Source organism: Labeo rohita, unplaced genomic scaffold, assembly GCF_022985175.1.
Source record: "Labeo rohita strain BAU-BD-2019 unplaced genomic scaffold, IGBB_LRoh.1.0 scaffold_329, whole genome shotgun sequence".
NCBI classification, from domain to species: domain Eukaryota; kingdom Metazoa; phylum Chordata; class Actinopteri; order Cypriniformes; family Cyprinidae; genus Labeo; species Labeo rohita.
Genome location: NW_026129247.1, coordinates 41,478 through 69,246, shown reverse-complemented (window position 1 = coordinate 69,246; position 27,769 = coordinate 41,478). Strand labels below are relative to the sequence as shown.

The following is a 27,769-nucleotide window of genomic DNA, read 5'->3' as shown; positions in this document are numbered from 1 at the left end:
GTTGTGGTTTAGTTTTATGATCAAACAATGAGGAAAAAAATATCTTATAGATGCATACAAGAGAGCTGAAAAACAACCAGAGGGGGGTAGAATGAGGGGAAATAAAAGCTTTATTTTGAGCAAATTAAATTCCTCTGTCAAATGTCATTGAAGTTTACATAAATTATAAATAACAGAATAGCACTGTTACATCACATTCTTTGGAAAAGAGTAATAGTTAAGAAATAACAGCCATGTAAATGTAAAGTTTACCAAAACTATATGTTTATGACCAGAACAAAAGGTTGCTTCTTCATGTCTTTTCTTCCCTAAGTGATGATGTGATCAGGTCTTAAGGTAAATTTAGTCATGACTGTCTTTTCTTCTAATATTTGCCCAGTATGGCAAATAAAGAATGAAGATGTGTCTGATGATTTCTCAGAAACTGTTTGATGCAATCACCAGTAAGTTCATTTTAGTCTATAAATATAAAACTTTATTTGGAAAACTAATTTACAAATGAGATCAGGATGAACAATTACAGTGAAAATAAAGAAATCATTTAGAGGAAGAGTGTATGGACATTGTATGGACCATTTTCTAGACATTCGCAGACCACAGGCCCAGTGAACATTTGTGCCAGTTTCTGGTACATTATTCAGTGTGAAACACAAATTATAATTAAAACAAGGTTCTGGTGAGGCATATGGTGCAAACTGTGGATTTTTATACCATGAGTTTCTAACAAGTGCTGAGCTGTGATACAGTCACTATCTAGAAATTACATACAGGGATGAAACCATACATGGCCACCATCCTCTTGAGGTGAAAATATGTCTCTGTTTAAAAATATAAAAAAATTATAGGACAAAAACCACATTTGAGATAGAAAAATCAACATTTTACTTTGGAGTTACAATTCAGTTTAAAATAAGTTTATGTATGCGAATTGACAGCGCTGGTTTTATCTGAATCAGCATATTCTTGTTTAATTGGATATATAATATTTGTTCAAATGTTCACCTGAATATTAAAACAAAAACAAAAAGGGTTGCAAAACATGGCACATTCTATAAGGTGACATTAAAAGCCCATGTTTTATGTTTTTGTTTTTCTCTCCTTTTTTCACTTCATTGTAATAACAACAAATAAATGCATATACAAAATTTAAACATTATCAATTTTTTCTCTGTTGTGTTGTAACCCACCGCATCTACTGTTCAAACTCACTCACGCAGAAGGTGGAATGTTGTAGATTTCAAAACAACAGTTTGCTTCAGATAAATGTTGGAAAACTGTGTACAAATTTAAGATAAGCTGAGCAGTGTTATAATCATCCCCTTTCTCCCCAATTTTTCAACAGAAAAATTACACAGCCTAACAAGCCATCTTGAATTCAAAATCATAATGAAAGTTTTACATTTCACTTACACAACAACATCCAGTGAAATAAAACTAAATTAAAGAAATAGCACAACACGTGTGAAATGTGCAATATGCAGGAAGACTCAGCACAGTAGATTTCATTTCGTTTCAGTGTCTTCACTTGCTCACCTGCACACAAAAGGGTTTGACACGTGATTGGAGAAGTTACAGAAGTACATGTTAAATGAAACCAACCTAGTGACTTCCTTATTGTTTTACTGCAGAGCTACAGAGGAGAATAAACAGCACTTCTGTTGTGATGCAGTAAAGTTTTATTGCAGCTAAAGTACACATATGGTGCTCTACAATGGGAAGGGCTACATTTAATGTATGTGGCCGCTTACCTGACTTCCATAGGGAGGTGGAGGAGCCTTTGACTTCCCTCCATGTCTTATTTCTGCGTACTGTGTAGCAGTGTCACTGTTCCCCAGGTTCACTCTCTCTCCACTAGACTTCTGGAAATGGCTGACGTCTGCATAATTCACCTCCTACAAATAGTCATTTATGTTAAATTAAAATCACAATGTCACAATATTTTTACAGTGCTGTGAAAATGTATTTGCACCCATCCTGAATTGTTTTATTTCATGCTATATCTTGAAATTAAACAAATAAACATACAGTTTATTAAAGGGGTCATCGGATGCTAAGTTCACTTTTACATGTTGTTTGAACATTAATGTGTGTTGGCAGTGTATGTACAAATCTAACCTATAATGATAAAAATCCATGCAGTGGTTTTTAATTAATCTGTAAAAATAATATTCCCTTTTTCAAATCGAGCCATTCTTGGATGCCTGTCGTTATTGCGTCACACAGACAGAGGCCGCTCCCACGATAGTTGATTGACATGAGCGTTTTACCTCAGATCAGTTGTAACAGTCAGCCCTCTTTGTTTCGATGCCAGAGCAGGAATGTAAGTTAGACAAGATTATCTCCGATTGAGCGATTGAGGTGTTGTGTTGCTGGATATAATAATGAATGTAGTGGTTGTCATTTACTCCCGACATCTGAGCCGCTGAAGATGCGGTAGATTAAATTTGTTTGTGAAGGGAATGCGCCTCCCGATCTACATATATCCGTCTATGTTCACGCAAATCATTCATGATCCAGCTTCACTCACAACAGAAGTGAGTATAAGGGTTTTTTTATGAATCTTTGCGATCGCCTTTCCTTGTAATGTGCTAGTTAGCAAGTTTATCAGCTAAACGTGGCTAAATGCGGCTAAAGTAAACAGGCTCGTCTCTCCACAGAGAGAAGAGAGGGGCGGGGCGAGCAGAGCTCATTTGCATTTAAAGCAGCCTCGGCCAGAATGAGATGATTTTTGCAGAGCTGATTTTGGCAAGCTAAAAAGGGTTTTGTTTTACACAACCATTGAAAATTTTTAACCAACGTATATTACAGACTTTTCATTATGACCCTGATGAATCATATCAACTTGTGGAAAATGGGCATTCGATGACCCCATTAAAAATATTCATCATCCATGTAAAAAACGACTGCAGCCTTGAACTTAAAATCTGGTTGCGCCACCTACAACAACAACTGCAACTAAATGCTACCAATCTTTTCCAGCACTGTGCTGGAAATTTGTCCCACTCTTTTTTGCAGAACTGCTTTAGTTCAGCCATATTGGAAGGTTTTCTGGAAGGTTTCCATGTTTTGGATCATTGTCTTGCTGTTTAATCCAGTTGCACTTGAGCTTCAACTGTCAGACTGAATGCCGAACATTCTACTTTAGGATTTTCTGGTAGAGAGCAGAATTGATGTTTCCATCATGGTCCACACACCAGCACACAGCCACTTGACAATAGGTGTAATGTTCTTTTTGTGTAATTCAGTGTTTGGGTTATGCCAGACGTAATGAGACTCCTGTCTTCCAAACAGTTCCACGTTTGACCCGTCACTCAACAAAACATTCTCCCATCATGTTTGAGGATTATCAAGGTGTGTTTCATCGAGCCTTGTTATTCTGGGCAGTGATTTTTGTCTCATCACTCCTCCATGGATGCCATTTTTGTCTTTATGTTTTTTTGTTTGTTTGTTTTGTTTTTGTTTTTGCTGTGTTCTTCGAAAAATTTTGAAAGCTCAGCCACTTCTATTTGGGGATAATGGTTTACACTGTGGCTCCTTGGAATCCATGAGCCTTTAAAGGGAACCCTAGGTATTAAGACTTGTATTACTTAATATAATGTAAATGATGTATCTTACTGAAATATGTAGTAGAAAACCCATGAAAGATTTACATTAAAAAAATCCACATTGTTTAATATATTTTGGACCGTGAGGGGTACCATTTTGATGTGAAATGGTTGGACTCTGTGAGCTACTGATGCTACATGTTGCTATTTTTACCACAACCAGTGTTGGGCAAGTTACTTCCAAAATGTAATACATTATATATTACTTATTACTCTTTTAAAAGTAATTAGTTACATTACAATATTACTGTCTCTGAACTGTAATGTGTTACACTACTTTTAAATTACTTTCACCAAAATATCCACAGAAGTATGACTACCCTGTTGAAAAAAACAGCATATGCTGGTTAGGTAGGTTTTGATGCTGGGAGGCTGGTTTTAGCTGGTTTATGTTGGCCATTAGCTGGTCCAGGACCAGCTTAAACCAGCTAAGGACCAGCTACAACCAGCATCCCAGCGTCCGACCGACTGGCTAATCGAACGTCTAATAGAACGTCTTGTGCTTTGAACGTCTTATGACATTAACGTCATGAAATTACTTGTTTTTTAAAATGTAATGAGCTCAACTGCTCTTTAGAGTCTACACATGAACATTACAACAACTGGATGTACATATTTGATAACAATACCCAACCATTTTATTAGCTGATTTTAACTATGTAAGGAACCAAACTGCTGTTTAAAGATAATAAATAGGCATGACAGGCAGATTTTGTATACCTAAAACAACACTTAAACAGTTTTCCTGAACCCCAGCTTATGCCTGTGTGTAGGTTTATGTGTATTTTACTTTCAAAGAGTGTTTTACTGTACAGACATTATTTGTATAAACATTTGTATATAACACATTTTATAGTTATGTTAGTTTAGTTTAAATGATAAATAAAAATAAAAATGTATGAAGAATATAATAATAATAATAAGCGTGTTTCTTGTTCTGATTTTGGAGTTATTTTTGATTAAATAAAGAACATCATATTCGTTTGCATTCATGAGAGAGATATCTACTGATCAAAAACGGATATTTCCTTGTGAGACCCAGACAAATATTTAAGAACACTTACAGATTTGTTTTTATATTCATCTCAGACCATAAATGCCACACTTCCTTAGAGTATATTGTAAAATAAGATCATGTTATGTTACACTTTTATAATCACAAAATGGTTTAGGATTGAAACTATGCAATCTTCTATCATTGGCCTTTTTGAAATGTGTCTGACATAAAAGTTAAATTCGTTTTATAGAAATAAAATTGGGTATAAGCTATTAGCCTGTAATTTATTTGAGTGTCATATGCAGGCTACATGCAAACTTGAAACTAAGTCAGAGCAGACTTGAAGATTTCACTGTCATTTTAAGTATGTAAAAAGCATATAGCCTATTATGAATATTCTGAAATGAAATAGCCTATCTGCTCCTTAAACTTAAATTTTAATGGGGGAAATATAATTTTCTTAGATGGCCTACATCCCGAGGTCCTCTTCAAAGAGCATAACAGTCTCACTCTTAGAACAATTAGACTATTCGTTAAATAATATTTCTTTTTTTTTTAAATTTAAAATTAGCTTTCTTGTTCTTGTGAAGCCTGCCGTGATTTTTGTAGCTATTTGAAATTTTTTAAAGGTTTGTGAAGAAATCATTGTGGAATAGCTTGTGCTTTTAAAAAAAATCGTCAAAACGTGTCTGGTTTATTAGCCTATAATAAAGAGGCCGCTGCTGCAAGATCACACTGTTTTATTTTAATAATAGGCTTGCACAACTTTTTAAATCAGCATTGTTCAACCCAAGACCAGTTATATTTAGCACATGAAGTTACAAAAAGATAAACACACATAACGTGTTACAACGTGTCACGTGTAGATATCGCGTTAGAAAGACGATCGGTTACTCACGCTTCCGAAACGTCTATGGTACGGGTTAACAACGTGTAAGCACATGTAGGAACGTGTTACCTAAAATTTTGTAAAAACCCTTTTTGGCTTATTATTAGAACCGATTTAATAATTAATAATGTAGGATTTAAGAACATTTTGTATTATGGGTATTTTATTAGCCTATGACTGCGCTGTCAAATTTACACATTCAGTTGATGCAAAGCTGTGTAGAACAGAATATGAGTTTGTTGTTAATATTAAACTGTATTGTTAAATTAACTGTTTATAGGCCTAAACATTATTACTCATAGTCTTTTCAGGTTTATAAAGTCAGCTGTGGTATGATGAGGGGTGAACACAGCAAAAACTACAGAAGATGGGGAACTGATTGCTCCTTTTATGACAAAGAACCGCACAGATGCCATTTTGTCTGTCGCTGTGGATAGGATCTGAGCTCTGCACTGAGGTAAGTTAATTAAAACTTGAAAATATAATTTAGTTTAGAGTAGCCATTCAGTATTTGAATGTGCATATTTTCACTCAGGTTTTATATACTTGTCATATCAAACAACATTGTTTTTTTAAAGTTACGTTTATGCGTTTGTACGTTAGCTAACATTAACACTAGCTTTAGCCTCTTCTGAAAATGTTGCGTATATTACCGTTTGAGTGTTCGAAATGCGTGTAATCTTTTTCTTTGCATGTCGGTATGTTGACTAGCCGAGTCAAAATGACTAGCCGTTACGCTACAAAGTGGCCGTTTCAAAGAGCTTAAACTGCATCAGAAATACAATAGAACATGGAATATGTTCTATTGGGGATTTGTTGCGCTGTGCCGCATCCAGTGTAGAGGATGGGCTTGTTTGAGATGTTAAGGTTAGCTGAAATGTAGGTGAGAGTAACGTTAGGCGGCTGCAGTCAGGGGACGAGTGGGAAAAAGGTGCAGCCGAGACGTGGATCAGACACATGCGAGTAGTATTATTTAAAACTTTTACTTTTGTTTTATAAGGTTGCATTCACATGCATACATCTCTGATGACTGTTTCGAATGATGTTCATCTTCATGTTATTTGATAAGCATAATCCAATACTCTTAATTATAATAATTGTTAACTGTTTTAAAACTGATGCATACTTCTGATATTTTGCAGATATCTGATATTTCACCAGACGAATGCACTTATTGACATCCACTTAACTGTCGGTCCAAAGCCTTTACGTTAATGGTATGTATGAAACTCACATTTTTGCTACTTTTAAAATATCTTTGTCTGACGATGTTGCAAATGTTAATATCAGTCTGTTATTTTTCTCTCTCCCTGTCCGTTGAATGTGTCAGTGTATTAAGGGCACACAGTAGCAGATGCAGTTGGAGATTGGCGTTACCGAAACATCTAAAACATCCACACTTTGGACATTTCTTCCATTATCAATTTATGTATTCAAAGTGTGCTATATAATTTTACTGTTTGTTTTAGGAAGACACTATTGTATTTCTTGGCCTTCCATTCACAATCCTAGAACTGGGGTCTAACAGTTATCTGTAATCAGTCTTTGTTGACCACAACTGGTTCTTATTATATTCAAGTTTACATTTCTTAGAATACTGATGTTACTAAATTATTGAAATTAAGTTTGATATTTCAGAGTAGTACTGAATCTCATTTTTAACTGTGTGTTTTCCAGGCTGCAGATGAAGCCCTCATCCCAGGATGCATTGAGGAGACAATGCCCATGATAGACCAGGGGACATCAGGATCGTCAATGAGGGCCAGATAATCTTACGGTGATTTGGATAACTTGGCATTAGCTACTGCAAAATTCAATTGCCCATCTAACTGAAAGGGATCATTCACCCAAAAATTAAAATTCTGGCATCATTTACATACCTTCAAGTTGTTCAAAACCTTTATGAATTTTCTGCTGAACACAAAGGAAGGTATTTTAAAGAATGCTTATAACTGAACAGTTTTAGGGCACCATTGAATTCTGTAGTTTTCTTCTCCTACTATGGAAATCAAAGCTGCCTCAAAGTTGTGTGGCCTCAAACATCCTTCAAAATACTTTTCTTTGGGCAGAACAAAGTAATTCATACAGGTTTGGATAAACTTGAGGGTGAAAAAAATGATACCAGAATTTTCTAACATGGTAACACTTATAGTTTACCAAAGTTTTTTTATTCTGTAATTAATTTTATCTGGATTTATCGTACATTTTATCATAGTTTTATGTATTTTATTGAAACACCACTGCATATGGTGGATAAAGCTTTAATTAAAAAAAAAATGTTAAATCAACAAGGTAACATGGCATAAAAAAACATTATAAAAATCATGTTCCATTTGACAAACACAAGTTACATAACACAAACAGATATAAATTATGTTGAAAGAACATAATAAAAATATGTGCAACCGATGTACATATTTTTGTTAATCCAACAGATTTTTTTTTTTCAGTGTAGCGACTCCCATGCATTCGTTCATTTGTGAGATTTTATGTTTAAGATTCAGTCGGTGTTTATATATTCTTTTTACTTATTAAATGCTTATTTTTCATTTCATTTTCAATTTGCATATTTGATATTTTTATATATTATTCACAGCGGTGTAGTGGTGCCTGGAAAAGTGGGTATACTCTTAATTTAAGGTATTGTTTTCGTTATAATGTACTAATTCAAATTAGTAATCAATAAGTTTTTTTTTTTTTTTTTACCACTCTACATGTGTGGTCTTCACGGTCCTGACCACCTCAGTGCCTTTAATTGCTAGGGAGTATTTGCATTTATTCACGTGCGATTGGATTAGCTATTCATGTGGTGGACTGTCATGATTTTGGCTAATGAATGATGTGCATCAGAGTGGGTATACGCAAAGCCGGCTGATTAAAAAGTTGGTATAAAAAAGTACACGTTTGAATGCACATGAAAAGTTTTTTTTTTTTTTTTTTTTTTTTTTTTTTTTACATTTTTGTAACTAATTTTCAAGTGGGGAGCATTGCAAAACCGTTTTGAAGGCAATAGCTAACTTGTTTAATAAAGCTTTAAATGTTGCGTCTTGTATATTATATAACTTGTTAATTTATTGCACCTATGATTTGTTGAATAATGCTAAAACAGAGATCTAACATTGAAAAGTAACATTTGTTGGTAAAACACGATAATAAATAAAAGAGAAAAAAAATTTAACATAACTGTAACCATTGATGAGAACATGTAGTATACATATAGGCTATATTTAACAACCAATGAGGAAATGTATTACTATGTTTTACAGACAAACATTTAGAAAGTCGACATAATAATAAGGAAAACAAGCCATAATTGTTGGTATATGTATATATGTATATTAATGATATATGAATGCTACAATAATCTGAAAACAAAATAAATTATAAAAAAAAAAAACACGATTTTAGACTGTTTTTTATTATATGTCTGTATAGCTACAGTACCTCTGCTTAGTAAACATTCACAGGCACACTCACAAACAGGTACATTGCCTTTGAAAAATGAACAATAGACCCTTCTGCCATGAAGTTTTTTTTTTTTTTTAATTTAGAAGTCTACCACAGATCGCACATCTAAATGCTTATTGGGGGTAATACAGCAGAAAAAAATACTAAGTATTGTTTTAGGTATGAAATACGTAGATCTAGTTGTTGTAATGGTTGTAATGTTCATTTATAGTCTCATTTATAATCTCTAAAGAGCAGTTAAGCTCATTACATTTTAAAAACCAAGTAATTTCATGATGTTGACATCACGTCAGGTCGTCACGTGGGTCACCCGTCCTGTAAGACGCTCAAAGCACAAGACGTTCGGTTAGACATTCGGTCGGTCGGTCGGACGCTTGACAGGCGTCAGCATAACATCAGAGCAAGGCAGACGTAACTCGGACACATTTCTTACCGTCATGCATCTCGTGGTGATCACCGGTGATCGGGTGTGTGCATATTTTGCTCATCTCAAATGAGCCTATTGACACATCTATGCTGCCTTCAAAATGCGAGCAGAAGAAGGTACCTCCGGAGACAGGAAGTGAAATCAAATTTGTAGTCGGACGTGCCTTGATGCCTGCCTGCCTCCGAAGGCCGCAGTTTAGAGCTTTCGGACGCAGTCATTGTGTACAAACCATAATGTTAACCGAAACATAAGCTTTTTGTGTCGTTAGAATTTAGAATTTTATCATACTCAGATCGCGCCATATTTTTCCTCTTATTTCTGGCGCCAATGCCTAAACAATAAAGCTGTATGTCTTGGTGTTCTCTACGCCCTCTAAAAGTAAAAAGCTCATACTTAAACTGCAAAGTTTAGCACCGGGCTATGTGCTCATGATACAGGAAGATTACAATGACAATGTCAAATTGCTAAAATAGCAGAGAAGCCAGTGTAAGCAAATCTGTAAATAAGGTACCTTAGCCTGGGCCAGATCTCGATTTGAAGAGTAAACAGTAAGGCTGTTGTACGTTTAACAATACACAAAATACAATAATATTACAACAATATTTATCATGCAAACAGGAGTTTCTTGCCTAAATAAATCTGCATCAGTTTGCATTGGTGTTATTACAAATCATATAAATTATGACTATACAGATGTTTTTGCCTAAATTAGAATTAGAAGTAATAAGTATTTTTCTTACAGAAAATAATACGGTGCTCTGTGATGTTGATGCAGTGGAGCAGAAATTGGCAGACCCCACCTTCCAGAAACAAGTGGTATGTTCTAACATGACTGTTTAGCAGGTTCACATGGCAGAACGTTAATGTTTTTGCACTTAGAGTATTGTGCAGAAGTCATAGGCCACCATTTTGTTTATTTAATACTGCCTATAAATTTCCTCTATTTTCTGATTGTATTCTAATAAAAACTCTGAGATAGTCATTATTCCATTTCCAAAACAACAAATATAATGGTGGCCTAAAACATTTTCACAGTACTGTAGCTTTTTTGTTATAGAGGCAGAATGTTTTTGTAGCGCAGGCAACACAATTGTAGTACAAGTATAAAATATCTGTTACAGTGGTAACTGCATAGGAATTATGGGAGTGTTCCAGGAATTGTGAGTAATAGACTTGTATGTATGGACTTGATAAACACAGTTGATTACAACTTCCGGTGTAAAATAGCAGTGTGCCATTGATTAAGCTATCCCTGCACGATTTGGGGAGAAATGTAATTGCAATTATTCGGGTTAATTTTTTGTGTTGTCTCCCCAATATTAATAATCTTGTTCCCCTTCAGGAACTCGAGCTGCGTCCGAAAACGCTATGGGAAAGCCTTTGGTGGAACCACACTCTGAATGTATGTGTAATCTAGCCAATCAAACGACGATACGTCACGGGCGGATGACGTCCTCGACCAGGAAGCATAAAAGCACGTGCGAAGCTGCCGGCGTCAGCTTTCAGCGGAGCGCTCTATGTTTGTGTCTGTCACCCTGTTTTTCAGTGCAAGTTTTAGCACAACTTTATTTTGAGGGTGATGTCTAAAGCTATTGAAAAGTGTGTTAAGAGTGGAGAGAGCGGGCCACGTTTCAGGCTGTGTGTTCCCCCTTGTAAATGCTACATCACAAGCGGGGCTCGACGAGCAAGGCTATAAGGCGATGCCCCGGGTGGAACAAACGCTAGCCAGCTATCTGTCCCCCGGTGCGGCATCGTCTTTGAAGGCTCCGACCTTACCCTCTAAGCCACTTCGCACTACATCTTCGCTTGTGGGTAAGGGGTACTCGGCAGCAGGTCAGGCCGGAGCTTGTCTTCATACAATGTCTTTGCTCCAGGCCTATCAGGCGGACCTGCTTAAGGGGTTAGCAGACGGCGAAAAAGTAGATCTGGAAGAGCTGCGCAAGACCGCTGATCTTGCTCTCCGCGCCACCAAGGAGACCGCCCGGGCAGTGTGGCGGTCCACGGCAGCCATGGTGGTGGTGGAGAGGCATCTGTGGTTGACCCTGTCCGACATGAAAGAGAAGGACAGGGTCTTCCTCTTGGACGCCCTGCTTGAGTCTTCTGGCCTGTTTGACGACGCAGTCAACTCTGTCGTCAGCAGGTACCAGGAGGCACGCAAGCAGGCGGCGGCGTTCCAGTGGTACCTGCCTCGCCGTTATCTAACCTCTGCGGCTGCTGGGCGTGAGCAGCCAAGTACTAGCTCCTCGTACAGAGAAGTGCAATGCTGAGTGTCACGACTCGCACTCCCCCCGTCCCGGGACCGAGACTCGCGGCACTCTAGGCCGGGGTCTTCCAAGGCGAGGCCCGACCTGCGGGTCGTGCTTCAGTCTCGGAAGCCCCCGGCTAAGCGGTCCTGACGCCATCGTAGGACCGCCGAGGGCAGCCCCCACCGGGGAAGAGCGGGTTGCACCGCATTACACAGTGTCCGTCTCTCCTCGGTGCCCTCGGGAGGTCAGTCTGTCACCCCTGCCAGCGTTACAGGGTGCAGCGGCCTCCGGCGAACGCTTGTCCCGGATCTCTATGCCCGAGGACGTAGCAGAACCGGGACGCTCGTCACCCCCTCGGGGGTCTCTAGAATAGTTAGCTCGGCAGTCTCCTGCCGGTCCGCCGTTACAGGTCTCCGAGCAAGTCCTTGCCGCCGTGTCACGCTAGCGACAGATGCATCCCTCACCGGCTGGGGGGGCGGTCATGAGTGGTCACCCTGCCCAAGGTCTCTGGAGTGGTCGCCATCACAGCTGGCACATCAACTGCCTCGAGATGCTGGCCGTATTTCGAGCTCTGAAATACTTTCTCCCAGACCTGAGAGATCGCCATGTGTTGGTGCGCACCGACAACACAGCGGTGGTCTACTACATCAACTACCAGGGAGGTCTGCGTTCGCGCCCCTTGTACAAGCTGGCGCACCAGATCCTTGTGTGGTCCCAGGACAAACTCCTCTCATTGCTAGCAGTTCACGTTCCTGGACATCTGAATGTGGGAGCAAACGTCCTGTCGAGACAGGGGCCGAGGCCCGGGGAATGGATGCTTCACCCCGAGGTGGTGAAGCAGATTTGGAAAGTGTTCGGTCCAGCTCAAGTGGATCTCTTTGCCACGAGGGAGAATGCGCAGTGTCCCCTCTGGTTCTCTCTAGTTCATCCAGCTCCCCTGGGACTGGATGCCATGCTACAGACATGGCCGAGGCGAAGCTGTGGAAGCTGTGGGTGTGGCCTCTGAGGGGGCACAGCTCATAGCTTCCGGTCTCTCAACCGAGGTTGTTGAGACCATCCTCCAGTCCAGAGCTCCCTCTACGAGGAAACTGTACGCCCTGAAGTGGAAGCTCTTCACTTCATGGTGTGGAGAACGCCAGCAAGACCCAGTTAACTGCCCAGTTGGTACAGTACTGGAGTTCTTGCAGGCCCGCTTTTCCACAGGGTTATCCCACTCCACCCTGAAGGTCTATGTGGCGGCAATCTCGGCCTACCATGCTCCTCTTGGTGGTATGTCAGTGGGTAAGGACCCCCTGGTGGTACGTTTCCTCCGTGGTGTGCTGAGGCTGAGGCCTCCGACACGACCCCATGTCTCTACGTGGGACCTTGCTGTGGTACTTGAGGCCCTCTGTAGGCCGCCATTCGAGCCTATAGAGGAGATTTCTATTCGATTTCTCACCATTAAGACAGCGCTGCTGTTAGCTCTAACTTCCCTCAAGCGGGTTGGGGACCTGCAGGCCCTTCTCATTTAGAGTTTGCTCCTGGTATGACCAAAGCTTTTCTGTACCCCAGGCCGGGGTATTTTCCTAAGGTCCCCACAAACACACCACAGCCGGTCGTGCTCCAGGCTTTCTGTCCTCCTCCCTTTCGGGAGCCCGACCAGCAGAAGCAAAACTGTATGTGCCCAGTACGTGCCCTGGATGCCTACGTCCACAGAGCTGCCCTGTGGCGTAAAACAGACCAGCTATTCGTCTGCTATGGCCCCCCTAAGAAGGGTTATCCTGCTACTAAGCAAACTCTGAGTAGATGGATTATAGATGCCATATCTACTGCTTACGAGTTTTCTGACCTCCCCTCGCCGCTGGGGGTCAAGGCTCACTCTACCTGCGCTATGGCTGCCTCCAAAGCTCTCTTGGCAGGTGTCCCAATACAGGACATCTTTAATGCTGCGGGATGGTCCACGCCCCTCACCTTTGTAAGGTTCTATAACCTAGATGTCCGAACCACTCCCGGCTCTTCTGTTCTCCTGCCCTAGCTCCTCCACTAGGCAGGGGCTTGGAAATCTGGTGGCGTGGGCATCTCGTTCCCATAGCGTTTTCGGACGCTGCTCGAGTTCCTGAAGGGGAACGTCCCAGGTAACGTATGTAACCATGGTTTCCTGAGGGAACGAGACACTGCGTCTCGATCCATCCTTTCGGCATCCCTGCTGAGCGCTCGCTTCATCCCCAGAAGCTGACGCCGGCAGCTTCGCACATGCTTTTATGCTTCCTGGTCGATGACGTCATCCTCCCGTGACGTATCATCGTTTAATTGGCTAGATTACACATACATTCAGAGCGTGGTTCCGCAGAAGGCGTTCCCATAGCGTTTTCGGACGCAGCGTCTTGTTCCCTCTGGGAACCATGGTTACATACGTAACCTGGGACGTTTTCCGTTAGGTTGCTGTGGAGGCTGAAATTGGATGGAGAACTGTAGATGAAGCCACAGGAATGATGGCCTTCCTTTTGGACCATGCCTTATCAAGAAAGTTCAGTTTTGTTTGTCGGCATGAAAAGTGAGCATTTTAGGGGCTCAAACTGCTTGAGGTTGTATAAGGTATGTTTACTTGCTGTTGGATTATTTATAACATTCATGTGCAAACAGGTTATTTGGTAGAGTTGAGTTTGTTCTTCATAAATCAGTGGAATCAAATTAGTTTGATTGTATGCAAATAATTGTCCAGGTGTACTGCCTATTTTTTAGTGATAAGTAATTGTTGTGGTGTAGCGATCACCAAACTCACGGTTTATAATAAATAATAAAATTCAAATGTTATTAAATACCAGTACACTAATAAAAGTGAAGTTATTATTATAATTATTTTTAATTCCAAATGGACATATTTTAACATTTGTGATTAAATGAGACATTTCATTTTTGTGTGAACTATGTCTTTAAATGTTGCCCTGTTGCCCTTGTTTGCACAGAAATCATTTGTGTATGATAGAATATTATGTCTGATTTCTGTATTTTCTGAAAAAATGGAGAAATGGAGATGACTGCTTATTTATGCAAGGGCTTAAATATGGAATTTAATCTAACCTTAATGCTCTTTATGTGTTCTACAAGAAGCTTACAAACCAAATTACCAGTTAAGAGGCAGAAAAGTCAGTGTCAAAGTGGCTAATCTGGGAAGCTGGGTTCCCACGCTTCTTGAAAGTACTTGAAAGTATCAGAATATCAGACTCATGGATTCAAGGCCTGGAAAGTACTTGAAAACAAATACAGGTCATTGAAAGCGCTTGAAAAATTGTTGAGTAGAATGGTGCTATTTCAAAAATGTTCCTATATGCACAGTCAAAGACTAAATGAAACAGTTAATGATTGGGGTGTTAAAAAATAAAGTGATCGGGTTGATGTGCGTGTTTGTCACAAGCTTCAAATTGGAATTGATTTTTTTTTGCATACTGCGCAAATATATTGATTCCCATTGTTTGCACATAACCACTATTTATTTTTAACAGCAAAATTAATATTTTTCCATTTCTGGATAAATATTACATATAAACTGCTGTGTCGTGCTGCTTATATTAATCACGCAGTAAAAATGCCCCTCCCCACACTTATAATCAGTTGTCTGTGGATGAGCTGCATTGATTATCATGGAAGATCGCGATGAACGAAGGGGAGAGACAGATTTATTGATTAAGGGAGTTTGCAAATGATATTGATTTAATACAACAGTTCACCAAACAAGAAGTTAATATTAAGTGACTTGCATTGTCTGAACACTATTGCCTGTTTTTGCTCCATTATGTCAACGAAAATTGTTTTAAAGTAACAGCTGAGTTGCTGCGCATCTCCATTCAAACACAGCATTGTGTGGTTTATGCATGAATGGACGTTTTTAAACAAATCTGATTCAATTACCCATACATAAAGACACTTGCTTCATTCCTGAATGAATCAGCCGTTCGAACGAGTCATTTCAATGAATGATTCAGTGATATAAGTGACTTGCTGCCACCTACTGGCATTTTTACTTTCATTTTAAGGTATCTTTTCTGTTATTTAAATCATTTAATATTTCTATATTCAAAATTGTATATATAAAACATTAACCTCAACATGAATTTCATTACACTCATGTGACTGTTGAGCCTCATTAAACCATCTGAAAATACACCTACAAGCCACTTTTGTGTTCTTCTGTGCCACCTCTGTAGTACAATTTCATTTGATTGGTAACTTATTCTTAGTCTGCTTGTTTTTATTCTGTTATTTTAATTAGAAATGTAAAAAAAAAGCTTATAAATATAATATTTTGAATTTAACAAAAGATGGCATACTTTTAATAAAGTTAAAAAAATGCCATTACAAGGGTAAAAAAATCACTTTAAAGAGTCAAATATTGTCTCGTAATAGGAAGGCTAATATTTACGGAGCCCCTTAAGGGACATGGTGGTGAAAAAAATCAGAGTGAGTGAAAAAAAAATCAGGGTGGGAGGAAAAATATTTTTCAGATTTTTTTGCGTTCCCTCGCAAAACTTTTGCGTTCTCTCGCAAACATGTTTGCGTTCCCTCGCAAAACTTTTGCGTTCTCTCGCAAAACTTTGCGTTCCCTCGCAAAACTTTTGCGTTCTCTCGCAAAACTTTGCGTTCCCTCGCAAAACTTTTGCGTTCTCTCGCAAAACTTTTGCGTTCTCTCGCAAAACCAGTTGAGTTCGGACAAACACTATCTGTTAACTTTACAGCTTGTAGTGGTTCCTACATTGCACGTTCGCAATTGAGCGACTCATAGAGTTTGATTCTGAACTTGGACTCAAGTAGGCTATTATATAAATACATCAAGTCACGATTTTGGGACATTCTAAAATGTAAAACACTGTAGGACCAAGTTCAGTACACACCTTATATACCAGAATAACTCAGTATATAAACGTAACCCGCTAAATTGCACGTTAAGCGTATCCCCCAGAAAGAAAACAACGGGATAATAGAGTATAAAAGGCCGAACTCGGTATACAGTTTGTTATACATTAGGAAAGCAAAGCCCAGAATATGAACAGAAAGCTCTAAATTGCATGTTAAGCCTTTTCCTCCCATAAAGAAAACGCGGCTTTATGAAGACGTTGATAAAAAAAAAGACCGAATATGGAATTATTAAAAATATATCCAGTGTACCTTAGCTTAATATAAGAAGACAATGATATAAAAAGCCAACATTTCATGTTTTATTAAAAAATAGGCAATTAATGAAGTAATCCATTAAACTAGTGGTTCTCAAACGTTCCAGTAGGTGGCGGCATGTCACTGTTTTAATGAGCAAGGCGTCGCGTCATTCAATAACTAAGCAAATGGTGTAGTTATGAATGGGTTATTAATCACGGACTCTAATGGTTCAAAGCTGCAGGTTAATTCAGAAAGGAAACACCGCTGTTGCTTGGAGACACGCCAGTTCTGTTGCGGATTTCGTTGGAACTATTATTATTTCGTTAAATATAACAAACATCGTGTTTAAAATGTAGGCTACATTTAAAATGTCACTTAATATTACCCTTTTTGTTGAACTGCTATATAAAATAAATGTTGCATTTGCAGTCGTTTGGATATTGCATTCTCCTATTTTAAACATGAAAAACAATAACTCGCACAGGGTATTTTTCTGTATGGAAGACCGTTTTTATATTTTTTCTATATATATATTTGTACAGTTTTTATATTTCAGCTATTTGATCGCGCCGGCGCCTCGCAGCCTGTTCATTATTAAAATAATACACAGAATCACCCAAACAGATACAAAGTTACACTAGTCAGTTTAAATATTCTGTATTAGTCTGTGTCCTACAGCGTGAGCACCGGTCCGATCCATTGCGGCACATTTTTGTTCACTATGATTTTTTCATGTCGATATTGGAACGTACAAAACCCGGTTAATTTAATGGTTTAACTGCAAATACATTGCGAATATGGAAACATTTGGATTTGTGCTGAAGGAGAGCAATACGTGAGCCCATACTTTCAGTTTAGCTTTAAATTATTTCTTTTAGTTTATTTATAGCTATAAGCTTATACCTATTATTATATACTGCATTATATTTTATTTATTCGTTAAAAATGAATAAGTTATAGTTTTTTGGTTTTGGTTTTTGGTCTGTTCTGAATACGGTTAAATGTAAAGGATTTGCTGTGGAGTGCGGGGAACTAAAATAGCCTAGGCTATGTGTGTTTATAATGTTGGTATTATAACACGCTGTAGGCCTGCTGGTAGTATTATTTCTGAATAAAATGGGACTAATAGGCTACGTGACTTATTTGTTTTATTTTTCCTTTCAAAACTTATTATTATTATTTTTTTAAACAAGCAGCAAACAAATTAACCATGGTTACTATACTTAAACCATTGTAACTACAAATACCGTCTTAATTCGTCCATTAGCTTCCCTTAAGTGTTTTCTGTATCCTAACCCACTGAGCAAAAGTCGACCAAAAGACGTCATTTCAACGTCTTTGTCGGAATATAGACATGATCTGCACGTCGGGTGGACGTCTCATGTTTGTTGGGAAAGGTTTTCTGTGGGGAGAAAAGACATTAGCAAGTTGCATTTATGACTGCTTTATTGAGAGTAATGCTAAGGGTATTAATATTAAAATTTGTATTAGTATGAATAGCATTTATTAATACCGAATTGGGCCTCCGCTGTCACTGTTTTAGTACATTAATCCACATTAAGCGTTTTAGGATTTTCCCAAATCGTGCCTGAAACTATAAGCAATTAAATGACTGTATTTCTATAATAGGCCACTTGAGTTCAAGTTCAGTATAAAACTTATATGAACCGCTCCGTTGTGAACATAGTGAGATGAGTAAACAGGAAGTGTTTGTCCGAACCCAACCGGTTTTGCGAGAGAACGCAAAAAAACTTTTACGAGAGAACGCAAAAGTTTTGCGAGGGAACGCAAAAGTTTTGCGAGGGAACGCAAAGTTTTGCGAGAGAACGCAAAAGTTTTGCGAGGGAACGCAAACATGTTTGCGAGAGAACGCAAAAGTTTTGCGAGGGAACGCAAAGTTTTGCGAGAGAACGCAAAAAAATCTGAAAAATATTTTTCCTCCCACCCTGATTTTTTTTTCACTCACTCTGATTTTTTTCACCACCATGTCCCTTAAGGGGCTCCGTAAATATTTGATCAGAATTTGATTATTGATTAGAAGGTGCTCCTGAAATTTTTGACTGCTCCTAGTTTTTTTTTTAGAATTAAAAGTAAGTGTAGAGTCCTGTTTAACCTTTATTTAATTTTAAAATTGAAATATTTTATCTTTTCTAAGATTTACAGCAAAAAAACAGTTTGATGCGAGAATATATGTTTATCAATATTTGAGAAATTTAAAATTCTTTTGAACACGACTGCTCAAAATGGTCTAAATTTATGAAACCTACATATTCAAAACCTTGTTACTCTGAAATTTTTAATGTAAATGTTAAGTGTAAGTGAAATGTTAAGTACTGTAAGAGGTCTTTTGTGACACTACATATGCCGGTGTGTGAATTTGATAGGTGCTTGATATAAAATAAACGGTGTTTTAAAAAAGCCCTTGAATCTGGTGTTCATGAAAGAGTGGGAACCCTGGGGAAGAAATCGGGGAAAAAAACATTTTGCAATGTCACATAGTGGAACGCAAGATGGGTATGTTTTAAGATATTCTTGATTTTTAAATGGAAATACAATCTTTAAAAAGACAAGAATCATCTGTTTTAACTGTGAAAAAGTGGCACAGTGGTTGATTAATTGTCTTTTCAAAGGGTCGATGGGAGAGCAAGGACAGAGGAGTGAGGACCTGCAATACTGGTTTGTTTGTGAAATAATGTATTTTAAGAGTTTTTAGATATGCATATACTAGAGGTCAATCAATATTGGATTTTACCGATACCGGTAACTAGGTTGGACCACACTGGCCGATACCAATTAATCGACCAATAGTTTTTATAATGGATACTGAACGGAAAATAAATAGTGCTTTACTATTAAAAAAAAAAAAAAAAAAAAAAAGTAGCCTACTGAACCATACTTTGTAAATGAATAAAAATAATAATTATATATTGATCATTACAATTAGTTCATTGTTCATTAATGTTAACTAAAGCAACTAAAATTTTTAAAATATATCAGTAAATGCTGAAATTAACACACTTTAACAAGGAACAATACTTCTATTCTATAGCTTTTATCAATCTTAATGTTACAAATGGACTCATTTGTAAAGTGCTACCATTACATCAACAATCAAGCTAAAGATGGCCATCTTTAAATATCTACACAAAGGCCACAGTACTGAAATTGCATACATGTGGATATTGTGTACTTTCACCATTTAACTGCTTCTATTCTGGAACATTTGTGGTTATCTAATCAAAGTTTAAAAATATGTTAGTCACAATGGGCAACGCATATCACACACACTGGATGCGTCGCGTTCACTTCAAGCAGCAGTCTACAAGATTTTATTTGATCACCAAACGGGCAAAAGTATACTGCTGTCCTGTCTCCACTAATGCAGCATCTAGTCAACAAATTCATCACTTAGTAATGACATAAAAACATGCACATGCAAACACACAGCGTTTGGTTGTCCATGTTTTAAATCCGCCTTTAAAGTGGCAGCGCACAGTGTCACGTGTCTAAAAAAAACTGCAGGTGCTGTCAGTGATTTCCGCCATTAGGGGCTGCTCTCCTGCTGTATAACAAAGACTATAGGGACTTTGCTATATAATGACGACCTTCTCAGCTGCTCCAGCAACGGACCCAACCCGGGAAAAAACTATCGGTATGGATTTTTGCTGATAACCGATAGTTCCGCCAATCAACTACTGGTGCCGATTAATCGGCAAAACTGATACATTGGTCGACCTCTAGCATATACAGACAATACAAGTTAATTTAAATAATGTTTGTCAGGAGTTTCACTTTAACTTTTTAAGATACTTATGTTTTATAAAATTATAAATATACAAGTTGTAATGGTCATGTTCAAATTATTCCAATGAAACCTTGCTTAAAGCATGCAGAATACAAGTTATGAAGTTTTTACAAGAAATAAAAATTAGGAGCTTAAAATTAATTTTTACTAGATACTTGTGTGTTAAAAAGCTGTAAATGTACAAATTATAATAGTCATGTTTAAATTTTTCCAAATAAACTTTGCTTAAAAGCATGAACTGCTGGTTTCTGTTTATTGAATGCCTTTAGCATTTTAGTGGATTTAATGTAATGTTTGTGTTTAGGGGTTTACTGTAAAATAAGGTAACCCAAACAGACAAATATATTAGCCCATATGTATACCTGTTGTGGCCCATAAGTTACCTACATAAGACCTAGCTGGGTCCCATCACTAACTCATGTAGGCACCAAATGGGAGCTACCTGTTAACCCATATGGGCCCTATATGGAGCCCATCAAGGGCTTACCATCAGCCCATCTGGGCTAACCCATGTGGGGCAACCATGGAAACAGACAAAATTAGCTAGATCCCAGTGTTGGCTGGGATTCTTTCTTTTCTCCGACCTCACAGCTCTCTCTCCATTAGCTTAGTGTTAGTGGCACCAGTCCAGGTGTTTCCAGGAGTTATTCATGCTATTTCTCCTTGTTGAGAGTGTGGTGTCCCACATAAATTACACCTGATTATGCATTCTTATTATTTTCTCTGATGAAATAAATAAAACAGGAGTGTGTCCATCTCACACATATAGAATCCATCTCGGCAGTCATCTTAACCATTGAATTCCAGCAACTGGAAATAGACAAACTATTTTACACGCATATTTTTTATCTATGGTGCTGTTTTGTGGTTTTGGTAAATTCACAGCTTAATTTTGTGTTAAAATATGTTGTTGTAACTTGTGTAAGGCCCTACTGAGATTGTAACGAGTAATAATATTACCCAAATTTTATTAGTAATCTGTTATATTATTATTACTTTTGTAATGCGTTACTCACAACACTGACCAGAACACAACTCAGAAAATAAAATACTGATTCGATGACCACAGCTACTGAAAGAGTGTGTGAAATCCACGCTAAGATACTTCCTCAGTGGCTGCGGCGTCCTGTTGGCATGTTTACATCCTGCCAGAATGACTGTTTGTAAGCTTTGTCCATAGCTATGGTCTACTAAAAGCCTCAAAGGCATCAGGGCTAAAGTGGAGAGAACAAAGATGCGGGTGGCACTTTGCTATTTTGAGGCAACTGAAATAGACTGTGCTATTGCCCAACTGAAACCTGGTCTAAAGTCAATGGCGCAATATTTGTTTTGTTATTCATAGAGCGTGTTAGTAATATGCGCCTATAGGCAGGTACACAATGCACATACACTCTGCTTATTACACACACAGGGACATGCAGCAGCACACAGACATGCCAAATATTAATAATGAAAGGATTACAGTGTAAAAGATTATTTTGTACATAAATATAAAAATGCCTACATGTCATAATTGATAGTCAATCGCTTTTTTATGCGAGCTGTTTTTTGGTTTCACTTTCGCTTTCAAAAACAATCATGTTCAGCAAGGAGGGGAGAGGATGGAAGGGGCTGCACGGCAACTCATTTGCTCTCTGGAGGAAGCGTTCAGTCTTTGTTCTAGCAAATTCTGCAGTGTAAATAGCGAATGGTGTGAGCGCAACTGGCTCTTAAAGGGAATGGAAGATGAGACTCTGGTTTAATGCACGTTACACCCAAAACACACCCATGCCTCATTAAAATAATAGACCATGCACCGGGTGCGTGGACTGTTTTTCCCATCCTTAAAATAGCGAAAGTGGATTTGGACATGCCCTAAGTGCACCTTCACCGTGCACTTTAGACCATGCACTTGGATCGTTAAAATAGGGCTCACTAAGTGCAGCCATTTCACATCATTGAAAAAATTTCCAAAATATATAAATTATGTGGTTTTTAAAAAACAAAAAACGTAAGACTTTCATGGGTTTTCTGCTACATATTTCTGTTCTACATAAGCCATACAAGTCTTTTTACCTGGGTTTACCTTTAAAATTGTTTTGTACGTCTGCCCAGACTGATGTATTTCAATCACCATCTTCCTCACAATTTTTGGAAATTCTTTCATCTTTAGCAGTGTGTTACTAGATAAGACCTTCTAACCAACTGCATTTAAGTGCTGATTTACTTGAACAGGGTAGGCAGAAATCAAGCTTGGTTGCATCTAGAAACCCATTTTGAATGCAGTTTCATGGGAAATTAGTAACTGCATGGTAAATACATTTTCACACAGGCCCAGTTGGTTTTAGATAACTTTTTTTTGTTTGTTTGTTTCAATAAAATACATTATCTTTTAAAAAGTGTATTTTGTGTTTACCTAGGTTGCCTTTGTTTTATTTTGTTTTTGAAACAATTTAATATGAAGTATACACAAAATAGAAGAAATCAGAGTGGGGGCAAACACTTTGTTTTTATGGCATTGTAAATGTAAAACAAAGAAAAGAAAAAAAAAGAGAAAGAAAAAAGAAATTTCAATAATAAACTGTCTAATAATTCATAATGATTTAGCATTTGTCATAGCCCATCCTCATAGCAAGTCTTCGTGCCATAATATGTGAAGGATTACAGTCCATTAAGCAGACTGTAAAAATATACTCATCCCTCCCCCTATGAAAAAAGCCATAAACTCTTTAATTACCTCTGATGCTGAATATTTGAATTGTAGTTAGTTTCTATTACCACATGTTTCCAGTAAGCGTTTATAATGTCATTTGACATCAGATTTACAGTTTTAAAGCAGGTATCAATATATAATAAAAAGTTAGGCTATCACCAGAAAACAAGAAATGAAAGTCACTCACAGCATCCTGTCTGGTTTGTGCTCCTGTTTAAAGAAAGTAACACTTAATGAGTTTAATAATGAAAGAAATATGCACTGAATCATCTGTAATATGAATAGTTTATGTGCAATCTATTATGGGATGTTCATTATTAGTCTTGTGAAATAAGTTGCATTATTTCAATCACATACTCAAGATTAAGAATAAGTAAACATACCTCCCCTTGCTGGTCCATTTTTTGAAAGGCTTATTTTTGGGCTGTAGTGTAAAGACAAAGACATTTGTTACAACTTTATCTTGACCACATTTTAATCTCACAAAAAGACATTTTTTTAACAGTTGTTATACTGTAATCATTTAGTCTCATCTCATAAATACTGACGTTTTCAGAGAGAAAGTTGCTGTAATTGTACACAATTCAGAAACTAATTTTTGCTCACATTTTCTTAGTTTTTGTTAAATAGACAATCAGACCACAAACAGCTGCAACTGCCACTAAAACCCCAATGACAATCCCAGCTATCGCCCCTGATGTCAGCCCTCCTCCACCTCCACCACTTCCACCTCCACCTTCTATAACAAGGACACAGGAAACAAAAGACTGACATCATGTACAGCACACAAAGCTTATTTTAGGGCATTTTAACAGATTTAATAATAATAATAAAAAAAACGTAAAAACATGCATTATGAAGTTATAAACAATTATATATATATATATATATATATATATATAAATAGTATATATATGAAGAGTTCAGATGCAAAACCTCTAAATCCATGTTACGTCTTTATTTAAAAAATGCATTTTTATCAGGCTGATTGGGCTTAGGCTTGGATTTTACCGAGTTTGAAGTAAAAGTATTTGATGGACGTTTAATATGTGTTGAGAGCATTCACTCAGTATCATTAACTCAGTGTCATTATCTCATTTTTGATCGGGATGGATTTTAGAGGGTTTTGCATCTGAACTCTTCATATATATATATATATATATATATATATATATATATCAGATATAAGGCATTAAATACATTTTTGGTAAATTAATGCTGAATTGCATTGGTTATCAAATGTTTACAACAGGTTAGCTTTTTAATTGCTTACCTTTAACTAGTAAAGCATGTTTTTGTGTGGTGCTTTTTTTGTGACACTATTCAAAGCTGTGCATTATAATCTCCACTGTGTGTGAAATCAGTCTGATCTATGATGAATGTGTCTGTGGTCACACCAGTGTCTGATCCATTAAACTTCCAGCTGAATGAAGCAGAAGGTTTAGAATTTGCAGAGCAAGAGAGCGACACACGAACCCCTAAATCCACCACATTAGGACCTGTAATGGAAACATCATCTGGTCCATCTAGAACACAAAGAGACTCACTGTTAGAGGAACAAACTGAGCACTGAAGAATGTCTGTATTTCATCAGATTTGAGCTCAAATCATCTTGATGTTTGAATGTTTAACACTCACAGTTGATGATCAGGTTGAGTTTTGCTGTCTTAGAGCTGACAGGGTTTGTATATGTACACTGATATTCCCCACTGTCTGATCTCTGCACTGGACTGATGGACACTGATCTGTTATCAGATGAGAAATGGATGCTGTTGCTAGGAGACAGAGGACTGTTATCTTTCATCCACTGCACAGAGGTGATGTGCCATTTCCTTCAGAGGTGATGTTAGCAGATGATTTGCCCTCTATTAATGATTCTTCTGGACCAGTAAGCCTGACATTAGTTATTCTTTCTGTGTAAGCGAAAGAGACAGAAACACACTGAATCTGAAATTAGTCTTTCATATTTAGTTAGCACTAAATGTTATTCAGTTTGTAAACACAGAAATGAAATTTAGTTCAATTCACAATTGTGCATTTGCATGGTGTTAATCATGTCATTATTATGTCATGTCATTATAGTGATTATTGGTTCCCACAATTATTATATAAAACAAAGCTACACTGCCTGTTCAAAAAAAAAAAAAAAAAAAGGATTTAACTAAGCAAATAGGTAAGAGCCTCCCATTGGATTATTACTGCATGGATGATTGTTTCAGCTGGCAAAAAGTTATTTAACCCTAACTGATGCAGTGAGTAGCTTCTCATTTCTCAAACAAACATGTCAGAAGACACATCCTGCGGTTGTGGAAAAGATGTTAATCAGGTTTAGAAGGGTCAAATTATTGGCATGCATCAAGCAAAGAAAACATCTAAGGAGATTGCTGAAACTACTAAAATTGGGTTAAGAACTGTCCAATGCACTATTAAAAACGGAGTCAATATATTCATCATGCAACTAATAACATTTTCACATATTTATGATTATTGTTTAATTTACAGCATTATAAATGAACAAAAATATGTTGTTACTTTTTAAATCATCTTTCACATATTTATTAAATACACATTTGTCATGTTTAAACAACACACTCACCGAACACTTGTAGTGAAGTTTCTCCTCTGAGTGTCCCTCCAGTACTAGTTACTACAGTCAGACTGTATTTTCCAGAATCATCCAGTCTCAGGTTCTGGAGCTCCAGAGCGAAAGTTTTGTTGTCAAAACTGACTCTGTCTCTGTATGCTGAGGTTATTACAGTTGAACCAGACTGTGCTGTCAAAATAGGAGTTGTTCCAAAATGCCACTGAACTGTATCAACTGATGTGGAGGGCGGGTTATCAGGAGTGAACACCACACTTCCTCCTACTGCTCCATTAACCAGACCAGGAAACTGCAGATCTTCACTTAAAAACTGACCTATTCAAAACAACAACAACAAAAACAACAAAAACAATAATAATAATAATAAATTACAAAATGGCAGACTGTTTTTATATAATTTGCTTGTTTTTTCCAATTTTAATTTAAAAAAATTACATGCACAATACACACACATACACACACACACACACAAACACTTCTGTATGATTTTCTGATGTCATCACTAGTCACATATTATGTACATGCTTGATACTAATCAAATAATCTATTGTAAGATTTTCACTTTGGCCCTAGCATAAAGTGAAAAATGGCTGCCCACTGCTCCTGGTATGTTCACTACTCAATGCTGTGTGCATGCACTTAGATAGGTTAAATGCAGAGCACAAACTCTGAGTAAGGGTTACCATACTTGACTACACGTCACTTTCACTGTTGTACAGTATGAATTTACAATGATTTTTGCCAATTTTTTGTTTTACTGTCAAAGAATGTAATAAATTATATGTTTCTAACTGTATTTTACGTTTGCTAATGTTGCTCACAATTATGCTAAAAGTTTTCATAAATATTGAACTGCAGATGCTTAGCTGCATAATTGTATATCATTTTCATTTTTTTGTGTGTGGTTGACACGGTAAATAATTGAACAAACAAATTAAAATAAGAATTTTGGCCAGAATGTTTACTGCTTGATATCATGTTCATTAGACACAGGGCTGAAACATATTTCAAAAGTTTTCTTTCTTTCTTTCTTTCTTTTTTTTCCTACTGGATAGATATTTTAGATATTATGGATTTTGTAAATTTGGTTGGGTAATGTAGGCCTATTGTCCACTTTGATGATTGCATATCACATCTTTTATTTAGGACCTATAAGCATATTTTAAAACATGCATCTTGCATTGTTTGTTGCTGTTACTGAATGAACTGATTTTTACAAAAACTAGGCTAATCATTTAGGCTTTTAGAGTTTAGAGTTTTTTTGTACTAATTTACCACTTGTTTGTAAAAATAATACCAAACTATAAATAAACCCACACACGAATACATCCTAAAACCTTTCAATACATGTTAATATTATATAAGTAAATATAAAAGAGAGACATGCAGTATAACAATAATAATAAAATAAATAAAAATAAATAAAATAAAAGACAAAAACAAATATATAAATATATAGTTTTTTTGCATACATCTGATTTTAATGAAGGTGACATGCATATGTGAATATTACACATAACCTCACATAACATATATAGCAATATATGTCATACTGTACATTATATTTCCGTATGGGAATTTAAAACACACAACATTATTTAATTAATAGAAAGAGGCTCACCAAAACACGACAATATCCACAGGGTCCCATATAAGCCATGAGAAACCATCATGATCGAGCTCTCAGCTGTCATGAGCACCAGCTTAAAACACCTGAACTAGTATCTACATAAAGTTTTTGGTTAATGATAAACAGCAGTTTTAGACAAAAGAGTGTTCACTGCGCCGCCTAGTGCTGGATGTTAACACAAGCATTCAATGAAATTAAATTAAACAAAATAAAATGAAATGAAGAGACTATTTGTATTTCATATTACTGATATTTTTGGCACAGTAATGTTAAAATGT

General features: G+C 37.1%; 1 pseudogene; it reads right to left on the bottom strand.

Annotated features, from left to right (window-relative positions):
• Positions 1-295: 295 nt before the first annotated feature.
• Positions 296-27,567, bottom strand: LOC127160339 (carcinoembryonic antigen-related cell adhesion molecule 5-like; annotated as a pseudogene).
• Between the last annotated feature and the right edge of the window lie 202 nt (positions 27,568-27,769).